General features: G+C 42.6%; 1 protein-coding gene across 2 annotated transcripts in view; it reads left to right on the top strand.

Moving 5' to 3' along the window:
* UST (uronyl 2-sulfotransferase) overlaps positions 1–21,911 on the top strand; it is a 293,263-nt gene that overhangs the window by 90,998 nt on the left and 180,354 nt on the right. The gene's annotated exons all lie outside the window — the stretch shown is intronic.

Here is a 21,911-nt window from a genome sequence, read left to right as displayed (position 1 = left end):
TTTTGGTAGCCATTTGCATGGGAAGTCAGCTAATGTCTTTCAAGTCTCTGCTATACTAAATACTACACTGTCCTAGATGTTTTCACTCAGGCTATCTCATTTAATCTCCAAGATAACTTTCTTAGGTATTTTCCAGGTAAAAAAAAACTGAGACTCTAAAGAGGTGAGACAATTTGCCAAAGGCCACAGGGTAAGTAGGTATTCAATTCCAGATTCCAATCCCAGCTTGTCTGCCTAAAACTGTATCATCTCCCCAAAACACTTTGATAGCCATGATTCAATGTGACATGGGCCTCGCAGGGTCAAATACATTTGTAATGTGGCTGAGTTTTCCATTTTACCTGAAGTTAATCATACTTCCAGTATAATCCAGGTATTTTTGGTTTATTTTTGTGTTTTGTTATTTCTCCCATTTATAATTCCTAGCGTGATGTGCTGTATATAGCACATAATTAATGAATACTTGAATCAATCCATTTTCATGGACCTTGAGCCCCATGAAAGCTGCTTAACTTACAGGGGTCAGAGTAACCTTGGTTAGAAAAGGTACAGAGATGGAATACCTCCACCTTTTTTTCTACCTGGTAAAATCCTATAACAAAGGCCAGTACATGCTATCCTCTCATTTATATAGCTTTCTCTGACTCATTTTGTCACTGAGGCAGAATTTCTTCTTCCGGGTATGACTTAGTACTTTATATATACTTCCATGTAGTTTTTTTTTTTTTAAAGAATGATCATGCTAACTTCTATTTATTGTGCACTATGCCAGGCATGAAGCTAAATACAAATGTTATCTCTTTTTTTTAAAAAAATTATTTATTTATTTATTTATTTATTTTTGGCTGTGTTGGGTCTTTGTTGCTGCGCGCGGGCTTTCTCTAGTTGCGGAGAGTGGGGGGCTATTCTTCGTTGTGGAGCACGGGCTCCAGGCATGTGGGCTCAGTCGTTGTGGCTCACAGGCTCTAGAGCGCAGGCTGAGTAGTTGTGGCACACGGGCTTAGTTGCTCCGCGGCATGTGGGATCTTCCCGGACCAGGGATCGAACTTGTGTCCCCTGCATTGGCAGGCAGATTCTTAACCACTGTGCCACCAGGCAAGTCCCTGTTATCTCTTTTTAATCCTCAAAACAACCCTGGGGGACAGCAGACCTTAGGCATCATTATCGTATATTACAGGTGAGGAAACTGAAGCTCAGAGGGATTAAATAACTTGCCCTCCGTCTCAGGGAGTGCATTTCAGAGATGCAGTGGGAACCCAGATCTAACGAATTCCTAAAGCCTGTGCTTTCAATGTATTCTTTTATTTTTAATTGAGGCAAAATTTACACACAGTGAAGTACACATATCTTAAGTGTACAGTTTGATGAGTTTGGTAAGTGCACACATCTGTGTATCTGTCTACCCATCAAGATACAGAACATTTCACTGCCCAGAAAATTCTTTCATGCCCCTTCTCTGTCAGTTCCAGCCACTCAAGATTAAGGCTGCCTGTTCTTGAACTTCATAGAAATTGAACTAGAGAGTATATATATATATATATATATTTTTTTTTTTGTCTATCACTTTTTTCATTCAACATATTTTTGAATATGTATATGTGTTACTGATTCACTTTGCTGTATACTGAGACTAACACAACATTGTAAATCAACTATACTCCAATAAAAATTAAATAATAAAAAAATATTTTTGCGATTCATCCATGTCATGGTATCTAATGATATCTACCGTATCAACGGTCCCTTCGTTTTAATTGCTGAGTAATAGTCCATGTTATGAATAAACCACAGTTTATTTATCCATTCTCCTATTGTTGGGCATTTGGCTCTTTCCTGGTTTGGGCTGTTGTGAATAAGGCTACTATAAACATTCTTGTAAACAAGTGTGTTTTTTTGGGGTTTTTTTGCGGTACGCGGGCCTGTCACTGTTGTGGCCTCTCCCGTTGCGGAGCACAGGCTCCGGACGCGCAGGCTCAGCGGCCATGGCTCGCGGGCCCGGCCGCTCCGCGGCATGTGGGATCCTCCCGGACCGGGGCATGAACCCGCGTCCCGTGCATCGGCAGGCGGACTCTCAACCACTGCGTCACCAGGGAAGCCCCACAAGTGTTTTTGAGGGCATATGTTTTCATTTCTCTTGGGTAAATACCTAAGTGTGGAATTGCTATGTCATGGAGTGGAAACATGTTTAACTATATAAGGAACTACCAGTTTTCCGAAGTGGCCGTACCAATTTACACTCACATTAGCAATGTCTGAGAGTTCTAGTTTTCCATTTCTTCTCCAACATTTGATACTGTTGGTCTTTTGAAGTTTTATGCTACCTTTTTTTTATTTTTATTTTTTTTTATGCTACCTTTTAAAATGCTCTCTTTCCCACTTAACTGTGAGCCTTTGAAGGTCAGAAGATAGGTGCCAATTATTTCTGTATCCAGGCTTAACTCAGTGTCTGGCACAAATCTGATGCATGTGAAACTAATTTTGAGGATTGCAGAAATGGTTGTCATGGTCCTTTCTACCAATGAAAATCTGTAATTCTAACCTGATGCCATGTGGTATGCAGATGGTTTTATCTGAAAGGGCTTTGGACAGTTCTCTTCAGAGGGTAGCAGCCTTTCCAAAGGGAGGTGGAGATTGGTGATCCCTGTTGAGAAAGGGAGTGACCAGTCAGGCATCTGTTGTCCTGAATGAGGTGGCCTGGTGAGTCCCACTCTTTGCTGGGAGTCTGTGCCTCAGCCCTAGGCACATGTGACGTGGAAAGTCTACTTGAACATCACTGAAAGCACAAGTGTTGACTTCTGACCTGCATTCTTTTAGGACTGTTGCTGCAAAACAATATGACAACAAACTTAGCAGCTTAAAACAGCACATATTTATTATTGCAGAGTTTCTGTGGATGAGGAGGGCATGGCTTACCTGGGTCTTCTGCTTCACAAGACTGCAATCAAGGTGTTGGCTGGGACTTTGCTTCCAAGCTCACATGGTCACTGGCAGGATTCAGGTTCATGTGGGTTGGTAGACTGAGGGCCTCAGTTCCTTGCTAGTTTTTGACCACGGGCCACCCATAGTTTCTTGCTATGTGGGCTTCCCTGACATGGCTGCTGGCTTCATCAAAGCCAGCAAGGGAGCAACTCCTAGCAAGATGGATGTTGGAATTTTATGCAATATAATTATGGAAATGACATCCTGTTCCCTTGGCAACATTCTGCTGGTAAAAAGCAAGTAAGTCATAGATCTTGCCCACGTTCAAGGGAAGAAGATTACACAAGGACATGAATACCTTGGTAGGGATAATGGGAGGCCATCTTAATGTGTCTGCCACAGATGGTCAATTAAAATTCTTTATAAAAAAAGAAAAATACAGATATTATGAGGAAAATAGTTGTTTTGATCCAAAGAGGGCATTAAATTTTTTCACTGTTCTAATGAATAGGTTCAGAGGCTCCAACATTACCCCAACAGAGAGAGACCCTGTTCTGGATAAATTATCTGCAGTTATTGTCCTGATGGATAGGAAAGCATGAAGTGATGTCTGGATAAATACTTCTCAGTGGGTTCATTCAGGGTAGATGAATTGAGTCTTTTCTATGACCTGCTACTGGACAGAGCTTCTCCTCTGAGATTTGCCATGGATTAAAGAAGGAGAGAGATTGGCAGAGTGACGCCTGTACCCCCAGTGTGGGAAGCCAAACTTTTTGGCAATGAATTTGCTTATCTGGAATAGAATGATTGACTCAGATCAAACACAGAAAAAGACTAAATTGCCATACTTTGGGGGAGATTATTTTTGATTAAAAATGTAAGTCACACGTATAAAGAAGAGCAGTGCAAACAAAATATTTTACTTGTTAAACGATACCTGGAAGATGTTCAGGCTTTAACCCTTAGCTCTGGAGAGTTTAGACAGTCAAGGAGGACAGGAGAGCCTTGTCCAACCTTGACCATGTGGTATTTATCCTGCCTATCCTTGATCACTAAGGAGTTTGAGTGCCCTAAATGTTTTTCCAAATTTAAAACAAGCACAAAAGTTCATTTCCAGACTTTTGGGAAACATTATTATAATCCTTTAATTGTTTAGAAAGCTTTGGGAAACTAAAGGTCAGATAGCTAGACTTAAAAAAAAAAAGTTTGTTTCAAAATTCGTCTCCTCAGTAAGCTGTATAACCTCTTTCCTCAAGTATAGGGATGAATCATTTCAACAAAATGGAAAACAGTGTATTTATCTCTTCTAGTTAAAAAAAAAAAGACAATGTTAATAGACATTTGGAAACTAGTTTTGCCACATTCTAGGCACTTTACATTGAAAGCAAAAAAAAAAAAGCTTCTTTTGATGGATGCACATTGAAAGAGCAATTTTAGTTTAGTTACAAAATACTAGTAATGGTGACAGTTATATTGGGTTTATTATGTGCTAGGTACAGTTCTACTCAGCATAGTATATATAGTATATACACACATATACACATATATATCTATGTAAAAATTATATATACTGATTTAATCTTCATAACCACCTATTTAAAAAATCCAAAATATATGTATACCAGCCCTACTTATTCTCTTTGACAGCAGTGTTCTCCTCCTGGTCGTTCTCTTATTAATGAGTGAAATAAATATTTCATTCATGCTCACTTTATATTTTCTTGAGAGTGGTGTTTTAACTTTTTCAAAATTATGCTTTGATAAATCCTATGACGTAGGTATTATTATTATTTCCAGTGTACAGATGAGGCAAAAGAGGCACAAGGAAGTTGGGCAGCTTGCCTGGGGCTTCACAGCTGGTCCACGGTGGAACCAGCATTCAAACTCCAGCAGCCAGAACTAGGGAATCTCTGCTGTTAGCTGTCACAGTCTCCCCAGGCTTGAGGAATTTGTTTTCACGCATAGGCCATGGCCACCCTTACCAACACTAAAGAAGCAGAATCAACAAAAGACTCCAAGAAAAACCAGTGCGTTCCAGCTTAAGGAAAACCAACAAACCAGAGAAGCACACTCCCTCCAGCCTGGTCCAAGCCTCTGGGTTAGGACAAGCAATCTAAGAAAAAACCCGTACTTCACTATTAAAAAAAAATAAACACAATGATAATGGTCTAATTATGATTCTGAAGGACAATATAAAATGCTTCCCAAATGGATTAAAAAACCACCCCCCAAAGTTTCAGGAATAATTGGAGCTCTACGAAAAGTCTCAATGGGTATCTTGAAGCGTGGTCTCCAGGTTGACATAAGGATTATAGAGCAGCCAAGGAGGGGAAAACCGTGAGGAGAGGTGAGTAGTTCCTGAAGAGCAGTGTGGCCTGGCCGGTGTCATAGACTCTACACTAACACCTACCCCCACCCCAATTCCTGTTGTCCTGCCCTGAAGAGTCCTTCCGTAGAGACACATTCGGAAGCCAGGGATGACTTTCTGCTCGATCCATCCATAGACAGCCTGTGGACGACTTGCATGGCATTGGGGTGTTCCTGGGCTGGAGGGGAAGCAGAGCCTTCTTCCTTTGAAGCCTACCATATCAAAACGGCCTTGAAATGGCATTGTACCATTCTGGAACTTATCCTTGTAAAGCAGACAGCTCAGGGCCTCCTGCCCTTGTACGGAGGACTTGATGGGGGAGACAGCAGTGAGAGCAGAGGAAGGCTCAACCTGCCATGTGGACCCCGCTGGAGCTGGCCTGACTCCTCGCGCACATCTGCAGAAGCAGTTACTGTCGTTGACAGTTAACACCATTTGTCGCTGGAATGTAGCCTGGGGACAGTCTAGCCAGCTGCCCCTTCAGATTACCCTGGCTTACTTCACTTAAAAAAAAAACTATAAATAAATATGTGTGATTATACATATAAATAAATATATAAATATCGGCATACATATATACATATTTATGGTTTTTATAAATATATCTATGTAAAACTTTATAGTATTTACATGTACATATTTATTTATGGTTTTTACTGACAATAAAATAAAACCTTCCCATTATAAAAACGATTCAAACATCACAGAAATTTATAAAGTAAATAGGTAAAAATCCCCTAAAATCCAGCCACTCACAGATATTGCTTTATTTACTAAAAAATGAACATTAACATTTAAACACCCTTTCAGGCAAATATCTATCCATATATAGCTATGTAATACTCATACACTTGTATGAGAATTTATTCATCCTAAGAAGGCCATCGGTAAACTTTTCCACCCAGTAAGGTTATGTGGAGGTCTTTCAGGGTGTATATATCTAGATAGATAGATAGGTAGGTAGATAGGTAGTTTTTCTTGGCCGAGCTGAGCAGCTTGTGGGATCTTAGTTCCCTCACTAGGGATCGAACCCAGGCCACAGCAGTGAAAGCACTGATTCCTAACCACTGGACCGCCGGGGAATTCCCATGGTCAATATATGTTGATCCAAACCATCAGTGTAGTCAGTAGAAGTTAGAAGAATATTGTGACTAGGCTTTCTTAAGGTAAGGAGACATCTGGGAATAGAATTATCAGAACAGCTGGTCATGTGCAGATTTTCTTAAATCTTTGAAAACGTCATGTGGACATGGAATGTGGAAGTACGAGGAAGGGCATGAGCGAAGCCAGGAGGAGCCCTCCAGCTCGCTGGCTGGTCACTTAGGGCCCAGCAAGTGAAGAGACAGAGGGGTTGATATTCACAAGCGTTGCCTGTGGTGTTGACCCTGGAGCTGGCCCTGACAAGGTCTTGAGAGTGAGGCACACGCTGCGTGGGGCTGGGAAAAGTTTTGAATGATGACTTTTTACTCTTGTTCCTATAAGATGTGAGGAATCCTGGGATGATGGCTGGTGCTGCTTTAGTTAGCAGCAAAAAGAATCAAGCACACCAGCAACTAGATTCTTTCATCTCTCTCCAGAAAGGACGGTTTTAACTGTACTCGTGTTATGAATCTGTGATAAATGCCAGTGTTGTAATTAAGAAAGGACCTAAAGCAAAACAGAGGCAGGACCATTGTGTTTAAAATGTTTAGAAACAGACGTGGACAAAGTCTACTGATCTTTCCTTTGGGAAAAAGTGACAGTCCATGTAAATAAACAAATTATACCGAATCTATTAAAAACACATGTTGTGCTTGGTTAAATGCTAATCTCTTGTTTACCCTTCTGCTGCCAAGGCCTGGGGTGCATGTCCTGGAACTGAATGTATGTTTGAACTGTTAGAGCACAGGAAAAGAGTCTTTTTGTTTATGTTACACTGAGGCTCCTATCCTCAAATTTATTGATTTTCAACCCAGGGATTCTACTGAAATAGATATTACTGTGTGTCCCTATATAAACTAAATCCATTTTTTCTTCATCCATTTGTATGAAGAAATGTTCGTATCATAACATTCAGAACTTTGGAAGCACAAGAAATTGCCTCCAGTGCATGTAAGATGGGAGTTGCCCAGAGAGCTCTGTTCAACTTTGCCAAGAATGTGCTTCTCTCTCACCAACCGCTCTTGATATCTTAATTTTTATTTACCTTTCTCGTTGGATTACAGATAGTACTTTCCCAGAAAGCCTTTGCTGAGCCCTCCAAGCCTGACTTGGTTACTTCTCTGCTTTTCTCCATCCTTCCACTTGTCACACCTGGTTGTGGTTGCCTGTACCCTGTCTCTATCCCTCTACAGCGGATGGTTGGTGAGGGTCAGAAGCACATCACCTGGGACAGTGCCTGCCCTAGGATTTTAGTAAACATCTGTTCAGTGAATGAGGATGCCCGTCTTCTCAAAGGCATTTGTCCTCCAGTGGGGACCTGCTGGGTGCTGCTAACACTTCCTACTCCCAGGGCCACCCTTGCCATGTACCCTGCATACCCAAAACCTTGGTGTGACATTGAAACAATTTCTACTCGCTAGATACATAAGGACCAAAATGTGCAACTTTTTCATCATGTAACGAACTCCTTTCTTTATACCCTAACAGATACCATACGTGATTAAGTCTGATAACCCCTGGCAGGTAATTGATCAAAAAACAAACAAACAAAATTTTTAGATAAAAGCAAACCTGTGGTCTTCAGTATAAGATCCTGGTCTTCAGGATAGGACCACTTTGACTGGATTATAGAAATAGGACTTGGAAACACTTCAGTGAGCATTCTAAGTACAGCCCCTCTGCCACCATGTGGCCTGGAGCCCGCCACTGGCCTCTGTACTACTGAGTCTGCTTTGTGGGATCTCAAAATCAGGGGATGGACTTGGGCATTGCAAGGACATGGAGGGCTGATGTGATTTTGAATGTATGGCTGGGGAGGAACTCACCCAGTCTATTTCAAGACTGTCCTATTTCCTCCAAAAGCTCTCGCCCACACTTTCTCTTCTCCTCTGGCAGAACTGAGAATTACAATTTGTCTAAATGTGCTTTTCTTCATAGTCACTTACACTCTCCCCACTGTGCTATGCTGTCTAACATGTTAGTAATGAGACTGGTTTTGTCCTGGTGTTTCATTTCAGGAAGAGGTTATTCCTGAAATATCTTGGTTTGAATATCACCATGCTTGGGGAGCAGTCAGTACAATACAGTTTTAGACAGATGTTGCATTAGAATAGAAATATCAGGGGGGACAAGGAGCGAGGGTGGGGGTAGAAAGGTTCTGTCTCCTCATTAATGAGGTTAATATGTGGATGGTGTAGATCACAGTGTAAATGGGCAACACTTGGGTGGAGAGGATAGATGTTAAAGGTAGAAGAATATTTCCCCTACCCCCGCCCCAATAGTGGAAATTCAGATAAGACACAGATGAGTGTAGCTGAGTTTAAAAAATAGAATTAATGAAAGAAGTTAGGTGGGGCTCGAATGGCTAAAATTTAGATGAATAAAAAGTGGTGATAAAATACTTTAGGTGAAGACCGCCTTTGGCGAGGCTCGTGTCATCTCTCACCTAGAATTTTATCTGCCTCTCATCCGATCTTCCTATGGCTAACATGATCCATTCCCATATTTTCCTCCATAGATTTATCTAAGTTGAAAATCTGACCATGTAATTCTCATGCTTTCAGTCAGTTAATGAATGTCTTTGTGATACAAATGAGATTTAGTGGCAAAAAGAAATCCTGGATTTTCCAAGTATTAAATGTGTGCTCTTGGGCATTAAAAAAACAAAACAAACACTTTACATGAGAAAACAACAAAAACTATCCATTGTAAACTTGACTTAAAGGTTTTGTAAACTTAAATGTTTTAGGGAATGTGCGTGGAATTTATTTAAAAATAGAATGAGTCTTTTCAATTGAGACAAATGTCTTCCCAAGACAAATATCTTTTACATATATGTACAGCTTTGTGCGACATCATTTACTGAACTTTAGAATATATGTGTGGTGTAGATGAGTTTTAAAGTTCTTTCCTACTATGTCCCATGACAACATTAGTTATTTTATGTAGTAATTAAAAAATAAAATAACATTTTTAAAAACCTATGATGGGCCCCCAACCTTACTTCTTTCATGGATTTGAAAGACTTTGTAAAATCCCTGATTTTATTAAATTACGGGTGGTATGCAGGCAGAAGAGCCAGTAGTGCGTGGTGGGTCTGAGTGGCAAGAAAAATCTGCGAGGGTTCTGGAAGTGGACTGGTCTTGCTCCGTCCTGGCCCTGCCCTTGTTTAGTTGTTCCTTCTCAGGAAAGTTTTTTGACCTCTCTGAGGGTTTGTTTCCTTATCTCTGAGGGTTTGTTTCCTCAGAAAACAATATCTACCTGAAGATTGAATGGCAGAGCTATATGTAATGATTTGCCTAATGTACAATCTGTGATTGGCACATAATAAATATTCATTCCTTTCCCTACTTTTCTGTACCTCAGGAAAGGATCAAGACATCCCTACCTAAAAATCCATTTTCCAGCGCTTTATATTTCTATTAGCTAGTATCATCTAATTCTCTATTTCTAATTTTCATCATCACAATTTCATTAGCATATTCAATTTCTCCTATTATTTATAACCCTACATTATTATTTTTATAATCCTTACAAATTATTTTTGTTCCCGTGCCTCTTTGCACTGTCATGAAATATATTTTCTCCATTGCCGAGTGATTTCTTCAATTGTCCTCAGTTATGTAGAAAAGCATTCACATACCCTCCTATGATTTATCTTTTCACAGCTCTCAAAGAGCATGATTTTTAAATTTCATCTTTGTAATGGCTTTGCTTGAGTCTGAAGTGTTCAAGGCCTCTAGACAAACCGGAGTCTTGTTCTTATTGTTGCCTGGCCTATGGCTTCTTTTGTAAAACCTTAGCTACAAAATCCTTAACAAGAACTTTTCAGTTCTCCCGTACTCAACTCTAACTTCAGTCCTTTGTCTTGAAATTAGACTGTCTCATCCTCATGCAGCCCCAGTTCCTACCACTTCAGTGGGCATAAATCAGGACACGCCTGCCTGGCATTCACAACAGAGAAAAATCTGTGATACTTATGTCATTTGCTTGGCATAAAGTTGTTCCTAAAAGAAAAACACAGTTTTTGTTCACCAGCTTTCCCTTCCATTCCTACCTTTCTTTTGCAGGATTGAAGTTCAGTATATATATTGAAGTTTCAAATATATATGTAAATTTGAAAAAGCCATTTCGTATGTCAAATTCTGTGCTAGAAAGAGTTGTGCCCATGTTAAAATGTCTTTTTTTAAAAATTTATTATTTTTGGCTGCGTTGGGTCTTCGTTGCTGTGCATGGGCTTTCTCTAGTTGTGGCGAGGAGGGAGCGCTACTCTTTGTTGTTTCGGTGGCTTCTCTTGTTGTAGAGCACGGGCACCAGATGTGCGGGATCCAGTAGTTGTGGCACACGGGCTCAGTAGTTATGGCTCGTGGGCTCTAGAGCACAGGCTCAGTAGCTGTGGCCCACGTGTCCAGTTGCTCCGCGGCACGTGGGATCTTCCCGGACCAGGGCTCGGACCCGTGTCCCCTGCGCTGGCAGGTGGATTCTCAACCACTGCGCCACCAGGGAAGCCCTAAAATGTCTTCTTGGTATCATTGATATCTCTGTTCTTGATATTATTCACACTTACACGGATGATTGAAATCTGCATGATGAAGAAAGTGATTTTTGAGAGATGAGCAGTTTCATTTGCCCACTGCCATAAAGGGTCTTCAGGGAATCTGAGAATTGGAAGGAAGGTCGAGAGGTCGCCTTGCACCTCCTTCCATCCAGCGAAGGCATCCTGTCCTTGACGCCAGGCAGGGTCTGGTCAGCATGGCTTCAGCAATGCCTCTGGAAGGATGCTGCTCTGAGGCCCCATTCCACTTCAGACGACTCTTCAGACTGAAAGTTCTGTCTTGATGAGCAGAGGCTCCCTTTGCACCATACAATTGGGGAAAACTTTATTAAGAAGTATTTTCCAATAAGCAAATTGATATTAAGTAGGCTTGCGTATATTTGGAATTCATGAGCATGAAAACCAGGAAACTAGCTGTTTGTTTTGCTGGAAGGAAGGACTCCAATTTTCTTCCAGCAGAGCTCATGCTGGTCTTTGCTCCCAAGTTCTATATCTGTCTCCACCCTCAGACTCAGTCCTTCAGTGGTTCAGAAAAGTGAGTGACACCCTGTAACTTTGAAAGACCATTAATATTTCCAGATCTATGATGGATTCAAGGCAGCCAGGCTTTTAAGAAAGACTCCTCTTGCTGGATATAAGAAAGCACACCTCCCCAGCTCATTTTGTTGAAAGGCAGGATTAAGACTTTGCTAGAAAAGAAACCAATCTGCTGTGTGCTAGAGAGTATTTATGACCTCCAGTATACTTTATCTTTCTGAATAACGCAACCATACGAATAGCCACATTCTGCCAGGTTTTAAAAAATTACATTTCATTCATGCCCAGGTATAACCTCCCGTCATAAATCCTGGAAATTGTGGAGCAAGACAGTGACAGGCCATTCTAGCGCATAATGAGAGATGCATATTTCAGTGCTGGGACTGATGTTTATGTATGTGATTACTTGGAAGAGGTTTTATTTAACGCACCGTGTCATTAAATTAGCTCTATTTTAAATATAATCATCAGAGCTACACTTTATTGTATGCATGCCAGGCAGTTTATAAATGTAATTCTAATCCCCCCAGTCCTATCAGGTAAGTTTTATTCTTCCTGCTTTTCCTGTGGGGAAACTAAAACCCAGGAACTTCAAGACCTAGCCCAAGGTCACATTCAATAAGTGGATTGCCACCTTGGACTGATTTGCTGCAAAGCCCACATCCTTTCTCCTGCATTCTGTACTTCGGCTCTTCTTTGGCAAAGAATATCTGATTTTTAGGCACTTACTTATTTGTTTGTCCTTTTCTATTTGGGGGGAGGGGTGTTTATCTGTGCCTACAGAGTAACATGGTGGTATAAGAACCCTCTTTTATCTTCCAATATTATAGTTCCATGAACCACAAAATCTCACCTAAATCCTATTAAATCTGATACAAAATAGAACTAGAGAGATGATAGAAAAGGGAGCAACGTTGAATTTATTGAAACCTACTCTTTTTAAATAGACACCGCCAGGCTTGTACGTTCGATTGCTAGTTAATTTCAGGAGGATTACTGTTCTGAATGACATCAATAATTTCTGCTGCTCTATTAAAAATCCTCTTTTACATTTGAAGACCTAATAAACAAGAAACTATGATCTCTTCCTTGTGTTACTTGAACGTTCATATGAAAGTATAATCCCAGATGGGATAGCTCTGTCTGCATTACAACATCTGTGTAAGACTGACTTCGCCATGAAATCCATTTCATCCAAACAGCATTTATGAGCAACTCTTCAAATCTCTTGTTTGTATGCATATCATTTTAGTGCAGTTTATTTGAAACACCCCGTAGAATGCTCTTTCATACTAATTTCCCTACAGCATGAAAAGAATTGGCAAGTGACAAGTAATTCTCTGTCAAACATATGACTGTTTCATTTAGAATATAGAGGACACAGATGCTCATTTACCAGTGGCCTCAGGCCATGGCCCAGAAAACCATCAAGCAGCAGACAGAACTAGAAACATACTTTTTTTTTTATCCATTAAAAAATATGTATGCTTTGACACCAGTCTTTCAGAAAGTAGTGATCCATAACTCAGCAAGAATTATCTCATTCATAGGACATCACCAAGGCCCGCTAATGACTTTCCCATGGTGTTTTCCTACTTAGACCTCACAGAGTTCTTCCATCTGGATTCTGGGTTCAGCCTTCCTCCAGACTCACAGTGGTGTCGTTTTTGCACACACGGCAGCCGCAGGAAACTCTCCCATCTGCCCACTGTCCCACCTTGCATAGAGCCCTAAGGAAGCGTGGACTGGGGTTCCTATGAGCTTGAACCCAAGTTCAAGTCCAGCTCTGACACCTCCAGATGTGTGACCTTGGGCTCAGATCTTCCCTGTGGAAAGGGACCCTCACTCACTCTGTCCTGCTGACCTCCCAGGGTTGATGGGGGTGTGGGCTGCTGAGAAGATGCATGAGAATATTAGAGCTCCAGACACACGTAAGCTCACTTCCGATGCGCCCCAAAGCCCTTGGAATCTTTGCGCAAACTTCCCTTTGCTTCTTAAATGAGACTTTATCTTTGGGTCTTGATTTCAAGGTCACAGGACATCCTTAATTTAGATTCACCATCCTCTTTGACCTACTCTTTCTCTTCCTTGAGTTAAGGAGCCTCTGTTGTTCCTTCTCATACCACCCTGTACTTTACTTCTTAGAAGACTCATCACAGACACAACTGAATACTTATTTTATAATCATTTGTTTAATGTCTGTCATCCATTTTTATTGCAGACTTCAGAGGGCTAGTGCTATGGACTGTTTATACACTCCTAAAAGCTACATATAGAAGCCCTACCCCTAATTTGATGGCATTTGGAGGTGGGGACTTCATGTGGTATCAGGTTTAGGTGAGGTCACGAAGATGGGGCCCCCATGATGGCATTAGTGTCCTAATTAGAAGAGGAAGAGACCAGAACTGTCTTCCTCCACCATGTGAGGACACAGCAAGACCACAGCCGTGTGCAAGTTAGGAGGAAAACTGGACCACGATGGACCCAGATCTTGGACTTCTGGCCTCCAGAACTGTCAGAGATAAGTGTTTATTGTTTAAGCCACCCGGTCTATAATTTGTTATAGCAGCCCAAACTGACTAAGACAAACAGGGATCATATCTTTTGACTCATGCCTATATCCCCACGTACAGTGCCCGGCACGGAAGAAGCACTTGAGAAGTATTTGATGGGTGAACTAGTGAGTATCCTGCCTGGGTGTTGCTCAGAGAGCTCAGACCCCTCTCTGCTTCATCCCTGAGTAGCCCCAGACCGATCAGCCTGAGGAGCCCTGAGAGCGAACAGGCTCAGTATCTCAAAGCACCTGTGGCTCCCAGACTGGAACCTCGGAGCGAGGCAGGGAGTGTGTGGGGAGCACAAGGGCTTCAGGGTCAGGCAGCTGGATTCAGATCCAGGAGCGCCTGCTGATGAGCTGTATGAGGTGGTACGGGTCACTTCGCCTCCCCCAGCCTCAGCGTCCTCTGCTGTAAAATGGGGATAAGAGAAGTCCTGTCTCAGAGGTTGTCGTAGGAACGCAATGGGATGAGGTTTGTCGAGTGCTTAGCACAGAGCTTAGGTCAGCATGGATGTGAACCATCGAGGATCATAAGGAAGGTATGGATTTTTTTGGCCTTGTTTTGTTTCTCCCAGCGTAGACTCTTGGTCGTCTTCGTCCTGCCCATCTTCCACTACATTTTCCACTACATTTAGGGGTGCTTCATGCAGTAAGCATCTGTTGGAAAGTGTCCATCCTCATGGTGGCTAGGTCCTAATAGAAGAAGATTATCGGGTTTGGGGTAGAGCCTTGGGGTGTGCAGCCTTGGGCTGGGGCTGCTCTGTTAATGGGTGTATTAGAGTCGCAAAGGTGGGATCAGTTGACTGGAGTAATTACTTTGAGAGGAAAATCTGATGGAGTGAAACAGAAACCTAAGTGATTCCATCTCGCTTTGATACTTTATTTCTACCTGCATATATCATATAATACAATTGCGATGAATTCCTGAGCTAATTTGGCAATAATTCATATTTATATTCAGGTTGTAATTACAGCAATATTGCACTGATCATTTGATTTCAAAAGTAATTTCTTTCTACAAATATACCCTCGACATCCTATAATGCATACTCAGATTTAATGGGAAAAAAAGCGAGGTATTAAAAATCAAGGCAGTGGTTTTGAGCCTGAAATACACAGAGAAAAGCATTAGTTTGCTTTTTAAATTAATTAGAAATGGAAGACACTTTCTAAATCATAACTGATAACAATTTGGATTTTTTTGTCATAGTCTGGAATGCTCATTTTTATCATTTAGGCTCAAGAAAATTTTTTCAGGCTTTTTTTGCCTTTGTTAACTGGTTGGGTGGAACATTCAATATTTTGTAAAGGTATTTTTGTAAATAAGTATTGATAGTTAACAAAACCATTTGTTTTAATTTAGTGGAAAATAATTTTATTAAGGCTTAAATAAATTTGTGCAAGCAGTTCTCCTCCATTACAGTGTCTTTGGGGCTACGTTAATTGTAAGAAGTGGAGCTATTAGAGATGCTTACGCAGTGCACAAACTCCTCATTGTTAACCATGGCTGCTGTGCGCTGACAGCTGCCTCTTAGGGAAACGTAACCCGCGGTTAATGGTGGAAAGTGCGGCATTAGCATAATTTTTTGGCAAGGACCGAGCTGGGGCTGCAGTGCTGCCTTCTATCCTCCTTCATTAACAGTGTCTCATCAGAGACCCAGACTCCAGGGGGGAGATGCAGCCACATGACTGTGCTGTAGGTAACCAAGATCCTGTGTGAAATGCCCACTTCTGAATAAAGAAAGAAAGGATTTCAATTGCTTACGATTATGATTTTAAAAGGGCCCCTGGAAGAAAGACTCTGAAGAGAATTGCTGGTGTTTGATCAAAATTGACAGTGTAGAGGCGGCTTTTTTTGACATTGACACTAATGCATGTTATGGTTTCTATAAGAGGAATTAGAATTAAAACAGCTTTATTCTTCAGGGACCAATTCAGACAAAAATAGATCTGCTAATGCACGACTTAGAGTCAAGAATAAATTACATCCCCTGAAGGGTCCCTAAGTTCATGTGCGCATTGCTAAAGGTACTTCAGACAATTGGGAAAGAATTTTTTGTATGTTTTGGAGGACATATCAAACCAGTATTGGAAAGTAATAGAAAATATCAAATAGTTATTTTATAGTAATATTCATTCTTGATACGATAAACTATTCCCCTGGCCTGAGGATTCTCTTTGATTTCCTCAATAATAAATAATATTACAAACTTGAATATGAAGGATACAATTGGGTAATATAAGATGAGGAAGTAGCTACCACTCACTGAGGGCTTAATATGTATCAGGCAGGCACTATGCTAAGTGCTTTATACATGTCTTGTTTCATTTTCATAACAACCCTATTACTTAGGTGCTGTTATTAATGTCCTCAGTTGCAAGTGGGGAGATTAACCCTCAGGGAAATTTAGTGATATTTCCAAGGTCACTCAACCAGTAAGGGGTAGAACTGACATTTGAATCCAGGTCTCTTTGTTCTGGCTCCTACAGTAATCCCTTGGCCACCCCTGGGCTTCTGTCCCTGTTACCAGCGATGGTCACTTCCATTAGCGGTGTCTTCCTGAACCCATTAAATGATTGCCCTGGGGCTCCTTTCGACTCTTCCTCTTACATTGGAGTGACTATTGCTACGTAAAGCACTACAGGGCACGTTGGTAACTCTCTTCAGTAGTCCTTCAGTATCAGTGCTTTCACGTCAGTGCTTCTGGCAGTTTCTTCTTTATCTGGCTGTGTTGGTCTCTCTTGGATTCACATGGGAGTGACAGTGGGCTCCTCTGTGTTGGCCAGGTCCCCTCACCTCCGCTTCACTCCAAGCCCCCCAGCCTGGAAAGACAGGTAGCCTCAGTGGGCTTGGACCAGCCAGTGTCTGTGCTTCAGATTTTCTAGAGGCTTCTTCCTTTTAGATCTTTGTGGTTCCCTCAAGGGAACAAACATGGGTGTCTCTCAGACCGATGGAACACCCCCTATTTGTTAAGTCAAGTGGGGTCTGGAGAGGCTCTGGGCAGAGGGAGAATTATGCGTTTATCCCCTTTTTTACCATGAAACAGGAGGGTCAGCAGAACAGTATATGTGAACAGGAACGTACTTGTGCAGGAACAAATATGTTCTGAAAGTGTAAGCTCAAAAAATTATTCTTCAAAAGATCTGTGGAGTCCCAGAAAGGTTTGGGCAGCCCGTGTGGCTTAAAGTGTAATCTCGGTGCCTAGAGCCGGCCCGGCCCCCTGGAGCAGGTGCTAACTGGAACTGCCAGGTCGATCCTCCTGTGATGGGAAACTCATGTTGTATAATCTGTCACCAGAAACGATGGAGGTGACCTCTGATTAAGATCCGCCTGAATAAGATCTGTTACTTTTTATTTCTGGAAAATGAGATTCAGCCTGAATTAAGAACTTTAATGTGTGTTTTTTTTTAGCTCAGTGATTCTCAGCCTTGGCCAGACATTAGAATTACCTGAAGGACTCGAGAAAATACCGATTGTCAAATGACTTGTCCCCAGATAATTGAATCGGAATAGCTAAGGCTGGCGCCTGGCATCCACATTCCTTAAAAATTATTGTAGGCAGTGGAATGTGCACCGGGGGTGGAAGACTATTGAGTTGGGAGGATGGAGAGGCAGTGAAGGGGTGGCCTTGCACTGCTGCCGCTACTCGGTACAGCTCGTACTGCTGCAACTTGCTAGGTGCTTGGTATGTACAGGTATTGTTCTAGGCATTTTTCATAGAATGAGGTTACCCTCGTGTCCTCCTTACAGTGACCTATGAGCTTATTTCACTTCTCCAGATATGTATACGGGAAACTTTGAGGAGGTAAAGCAGTTTATTCAGAGTGAAATGACACTTCTTGGGGATATGCTCTGCTACGAAAGTGAGACTTAAACCTGTTCATCTAGGTACACTATATCTGGTTTTTCATATCACTGCTCTAGTAAGCACACAAACAGTAACTCCCATGTGCTTGGACCTAACATCTTTGCACATTCACGTATGATCTTTCATGTTATAATAACAGCCTCGCTGGGAGGTCTCCACCAGGAAGAGCTAGGTGGGCAGGGCGAGATTTAGAATGTGTTATAATTTAGTCTGAGATCACTTGCCTTCTAGGGAGGGCATTTTTAAAACCATTAAACCACGAGTCTTTTGTTGGTGGTGGTTTTGGTGTATAACTCGATCAGTTTTAACCCATGGATAGAGCCATGTAAGCACTACCACCATCAGGATATAGACCAGTGCATAGAGCTCAGAGGGCTGGAGTGTTGCTTCAAATCAGTAAGCACCCTGCCTCCTGCACCCACCTCAGCAGATTCCACAAGCTTGACGTTCTGTAAGAGGTTTATCTCCATGCCAGCCAGAGCTAGTGATTTCTTGGCAGTTTGGAGACAGGCCCTTCTGAAAGTTTGACTGATGGTAGGAGTGGACCCATGTGGGGTATATGCCTTTCTTTTTTTTTCTAACTTGACAAGATACTGTAATCCTTGATCCCCAAAGGAAGGACTTGAGACACGAAGAGGAGGCTGAAATCAGAGCTCTAAAGGTGTAGGTTAGTTTCTGGAAAGAAATGAAATGATACACCCCTCCAGGCCTCCAAAAATTACAGGGATCAGAGACTGAGGTATCAAAAGTGGACATTCGCAGGGCAGTGGAGAGGGGTGGCAGGTAAGCATTTGTCCTCTGTCCTGGCCCCAGACCCTCGTCAGCCCTCCTCCGCCTTTTCTTTTCAAATTTGCATTGTGAGCTCTAAGCTCAAAGGCTCCAAGGGCTGGGGTCTGATCTCCCTTCCCCACCACTTGACACCTTCCGTAGAATCCTCCCTAAGACGGTGCAGCAAGAAGCCTCTTTGATGCCTGGGAGCTCCTTTTGATAAGAGCGCTCGGCTCGCTCATCCTTTGATCTCCACAGCCCACAAGTTACCAACTTCAGGTTTGAAAATCCTGACGATCTTGTTTATTTTGCACTCGGAAAGTGTAAGATCCTAGGATGAAAAGCTCTACCGAAACACCAAAAAATAACACGGTTATACCCTAGGAGAATAAAAACTTGCCGTCTCCAGCTAAAGAAATACTTTTTATTTGTGTAGCTTTTCTTTTCCCTTTTCGTGCCTCTGCTACAAGTGCGAGGCCCTTGTAGCCTCTGTGTTCTAATAAACCGCAGGAACACAGCTGTGGATGGGAGCTCAGGGATCTGCTGGTGGCGGTAACAATGGGGTCTATGGCACAAGTGCCAACGCTGGTCAGCCCTGGTCCTTTCTTTGTGCAGAAAGAAGTGATGTTTTAGGATAAGGGAGGGAGGGATGGAGGGAGGAAGGGAGAGAGGGAAGGAAGGAAGAGCTGAGAAAGCAGGGATGTTTGACCTGAGCCTGGGTGAAGGGGTTGGGAAAGAGCTTTTTCTGGTAGAGGAAAGAGCCCATTCAAAAGGTCCCTAGGGCTGCCCTGGTGGCACAGTGGTTGAGAGTCCGCCTGCTGACGCAGGGGACACGGGTTCGTGCCCCGGTCCGGGAAGATCCCACATGCCGCGGAGCGGCTGGCCCGTGAGCCATGGCCGCTGGGCCTGCGCGTCCGGAGCCTGTGCTCCGCAACGGGAGAGGCCACAAAAGTGAGGGGCCTGCATACCGCAAAGAAAAAAAAAAGGTTCCTAGCCGACAACAGGTTGCCTGTTCTGGAGCAGAGGGAGGGCTGTTGTGCTGGTGTCAGGTGTGGCAGGGAGCGGGGCCTGAGTCATGCAGGGTTAGAGACCATGGTAAGGAATTGATTATTTTGTTCTTAGAGAAATAGATTTTAAGCAGAGGGCCAACATGGCCAGATTAATAAGGTTAAAAGATCTCTCTGGCTGCTGTGTGGTAAGGGAGAAAATTGGCGATCAGCGAAGAGAGGGCTCTCGCGGGTGGCCCAGAGGGGTTGGTGAGAAATGGTCTGATTTGAGGAATATCTTGAAGGCTGAGCCAACAGGACTTGCAAATGGCTTGGTACGGATGGGGTGAGGGAAAGGGATGGATCAAGGATGACTCTGGGCTTTGGATCCTGTCGGGGAAGGGACGTGTTGTGTAACCTGATGAAGAAGACAGGAGAGACAGCGATTTGGGGGATGGAATGGGAGCAGATAAAGAGTTCTGTCTGGATGGTGAGGTGTGAGATGTCTGCAGACATCCAAGCATCCAAGCTGAGGTGCTAAGGAGTCAGGGGATACCCATGTCTGGAGTTTGAGGTAGCAGTCAGGCATTGAGATCATTCCTTTTAAGGAGTTCCTGGGAACTTTGCTTTATGGAAACGTTTACTATTTTAGAAACATTTAGTTGTTTGAGCTCCCTTTGATTCCTGGGATGAATACCTGGAGAACATGCTGGAGTGTGTTGGGATTTCTCACATCCCTCCCGGGGAAGACACGTTCACACGATGAGCAGACAGGACCCTCTGCAGCTCTCCTGACTGCATTACGGTGGAATTCGTTCTGAGGATTTCTCTAGACTTAGGCAACCATTTTTCTGAATTCTTCATCGCACGTCCTCTTTACCAAGTCAGATATAGATCGACTTCCTATTCACGTGTGTTCCCAGTGGAGCCGCAGCACAGTAATTAAGAACCACAAATTGTTCTTCATGTTCACATCTCATAGGTTACTGAAAAGAACCCAGTCGCGAGCATTCCAGGTGTTTGTGTGTGAGTGTCTTGTACATGAAAATTGGACCTCATTTTCCCTCTGCCTTCCACAGACAGCCAGGGTACGGTCATCGCGCACATCATGTGGGTGATAAATCGGAAGACTATGAAGAAAAAGGGGTTGGATGAGGCCTCAGTATGGAAAAAAAATCTATAAGCCAAAATACACTTATTTATTACGTTTGGATAAGTTTCCCCACTTGAACTGTCCCTGGCTTAAACTCTGCTTCCCTTTTTTATTCCTATTTCTTAAGTTACTTTGCTCTCTCCTGAAAAAGGTCTCCTTTCATTAACCCTATTCCCTAATCTACTGTCTTCTCTAAGCCTCCTTTTGCTTTAAATATTTCCCACATTTTGCTCTGTTAGAAAGTCTGGTCATCTTCACTTTCCCCTAAACTCACCACATCATTGGCTCCCCTACAGGATCAAACTCAAACGTGTGGCCAGCTGGTAATGTTGCTGGCGCCCAGGCTGCACAAAAGGTGGAGATGGCAACACTCCAGGTGGGCTTTTCAGATGAGCAGATGCCGGGGCACCTTCTGGAAAAACCAGTCTTCCCTCCTCTGGGCAGCTTTAACAGCTGTGTGGCTGCCAGCAAACTACTGGATTTCTCCAGGCCTCTATTCTCTTCTTTGTAAATAGGGGTAATTCTAACTGACCTCTGATATGTGAATTAAGTGAATAAATACCTGTAAAACACTTAGCAGAGAAGGAATTCAATAAGCTTTAGTTCCGGTCAGAATCCCCCTGAGTCTTTATTCATCAGGAAACAATAACCACGCACTCTGAAAAAACACCCATGCCACTAAGTGGCTATTAGGGAAGACAAAGCGAGCTTCGGAAGCAAGCTAGACTGAAAAGATGAAGGGAAATTGACAATCAAGACAAAGTGGAGAAACAATGCAGTGGTTCTCAAAGTGCGGTTTCAGGACCCATAGCATCAGCTTCATTTGGGAGCTTGAAATGCAAATTCTCAGAGCTACTGAATCAGAACCTCAGGGCCGGGCAGTCTGTGTTTTAGCAAGCTCTGCAGGTAATTCTGATGCACGCTGAAGGTTGAGAACCACTGGTCTAAAGTAAACTCAACAGATATTGGGTGGAGAATGATGCTGCATGTTTCTGCATGTGTATGTCCGTGTGCATACGTACCCACATGGGTAGACTGTTTGTAACTGCTGAAACTGTTAAC

The sequence above is a fragment of the Phocoena phocoena genome, chromosome 12 (assembly GCF_963924675.1).
Source record: "Phocoena phocoena chromosome 12, mPhoPho1.1, whole genome shotgun sequence".
Classification (NCBI taxonomy): domain Eukaryota; kingdom Metazoa; phylum Chordata; class Mammalia; order Artiodactyla; family Phocoenidae; genus Phocoena; species Phocoena phocoena.
This window is presented reverse-complemented; position numbering and strand designations above follow the sequence as displayed.